Below are 2455 nucleotides of genomic sequence, written 5' to 3'. Positions count from 1 at the left end.
AAATATCAATGTATGCTCATTTGATCGCATTTTTAAAAACGTACCAATAGATGGCCCACTCTGTAAAAACGTACCAATAGATGGCCCACCCTGTATAAAAAAAACATATTTAAAACATATTAAAAACATCAATTAAGCATGTTTTTAATATGTTTTTAAACTGTTTAAAACACGTTTAAAACATGTTTTTTACCAATCCTGCATATATCTGAAAATGATATTGTTGATTGATAAAAATAATAATTGTATTGGAATCTAAAAAACGATAAGCAATGCTGCAAAAAATTTTGATATTCTAGCAATTGATTTTTTTAAATTATTTTGATAGTCCAACAAAATTTTAGATCTTTCAGCAAAATCATTGTTCCCAAGTGCAGAATGTTCCGAGACTTAAGTTTCCAAATTGCAGTCTTTCAAGAAATTCTTTGATGAATTTAAAGTTAATTTTGATTTAAGAAAAGTTTTACGGGAAGTTATACACGCAATCTATTTAATATTTTAATTGCCATGTGTATAACTGGAACACACCTACGTGAATCCAAGGCGTCCCTATATCAATTAAAATACATACACATTTTTTTACTTACTGCATTTGTACAAGAACCAAGAATACTTTGCATTGTACATAGTACATTGTGAATTCTGCAAAATTCTAAATTTTTATTTAAAAAGTATATTTTACCGGAAATATGTTTATTTAACGTATTTTGTAGCTGCAGCGAATTACAAATAATATTAATTATGTTTAATATGAAAAAAGACAGGCGACAATAAATATGTGAAATAATGAATATAGTATTAACTAAATAATAAATATATTGAATAAATATGTTTGTTTACATTGATATACACGACGCTGATTTATCGGAACGATATTTATTATTTTGACGTGTGTACTTTTTTATGAACATTATAGCTAAATATCCGTAAATATTTTGAAAAATATTAAGTTTTATATTACATACGAATTTTTATTTATTTTTTGAATTAGGTATAAAATAATATAGTGTGGCATTAAGAGACCGATTATAAAAATTTGTGCAACTACCAAAGTATTAATATCTACAATTTGGGCAATTGAACTTTAAATGATCCTAATTATAATTGTACGAGGATAAGCTTTCTACTTTTTCTCGTTGTGCAGATTTTGTTTTATATATAATCTTGTGAAACAATGTAATTTCATAAATATTTGAATTTAATAAATAATTTAACTTTATAAGAAGCAACAAGCGTGAGAACGTTTTTAAAGTAATTACTTAGGTTGGTTGAAATGTTACTTGTGCGAGGACATACCGCTGCCGCTATTCACGTACTTACAAAATTGATCTATCAATGTTGTTAAATTAATAAACACCGGAGTAGTGTACTCTTTAATTTTGTACTCGTCGAGTTTCCCGTTCATGTTTCCTTTCGACGGAAATTTAGTTTATTTACAGCGCGCTCACAATCTCCGTACGCGAACATGGTTGCATTTTACGTGCGGTACATTTCTAGAACTTCTACCTAACGAAACGTGGATTTTTATCTCCATTTGCGCGTTTTTCCTCCTTGTTCTGCTTTTCCTCTTTGCCCGCCGACGTATTATACGAATTGTATCCAATCCGATTATCAAGCCGCAAGAGACTGCTCAGTTAATTAGATAACTGGGCAAATAAATGTAAAGAAGCCGATCCGCACGTGATCGATATCACTTGCACACGCAAGAATACATATATCTTATATAAGCACTCGTCATTTAATCGCAATTATTTTACTGCACATTAGTTTCTGAATTTATATTAATTTTCGTAATTCTCAACACAGACTTATATCGTTCTCTTTATTGACACAGCTGAAAATTGACACAACTCAAAAAAATGTAATCTTTGAATAATTACTATAAATTAGTTACGTAAAGATTACTCTATCAAAAGTAAACTAATTTTACTTGCACGGTCGGTTCATCAAATAACACTCGTGTCATTCTTAAAATATTTTCAAAGATCTTCTACAAGAGTAACACATTTTGAGTTGTGTCGTTTTTGTAAATAAAAAGGAGAATCTTCTACAGAGAACATTTAGAGTTAAGATGGTTTTGATTGAAGTTTAAAAAAGAAATTTTTATTTGAATTTAGTCATTTTAGCTAATCAGATATAAGCTGTTGATTAACTAAATTAATTTGTCTTTATTTCTTTTAATGAAGAATGTATGTATTTAAATCAAACATATTATATTTGACTGAAATACATACATTTTCTAATGAAAAAAATAAAGACAAATTAAATTAATTTAGTCAAACGATAAATTTTTTTTCTCAGTGTAGAATTTAATCTTTCTCGGTTTCGCCAAATATTAAAAACATTCTGGTTTTATTGAGCAACACATTTTTGTAGGTTATTTATTTTATTTGTTATTAGTTTTATTGTTATAAACAAAAATTGTTAAAATAATAAGAAAAATCTAAATGTTTTT

The 2455-nt window shown here is 27.5% G+C and overlaps 1 protein-coding gene across 2 annotated transcripts in view; it reads left to right on the top strand.

Moving 5' to 3' along the window:
• Positions 1-2455, top strand: part of LOC108767513 (uncharacterized) — a 13102-nt gene that overhangs the window by 5589 nt on the left and 5058 nt on the right. The gene's annotated exons all lie outside the window — the stretch shown is intronic.

The sequence above is a fragment of the Trachymyrmex cornetzi genome, unplaced genomic scaffold (genome assembly GCF_001594075.2).
Source record: "Trachymyrmex cornetzi isolate Tcor2-1 unplaced genomic scaffold, Tcor1.1 scaffold687, whole genome shotgun sequence".
Lineage (NCBI taxonomy): Eukaryota > Metazoa > Arthropoda > Insecta > Hymenoptera > Formicidae > Trachymyrmex > Trachymyrmex cornetzi.
The sequence above is the reverse complement of the archived record's forward strand: the minus strand, read 5'-3'. Positions and strand labels throughout refer to the sequence as shown.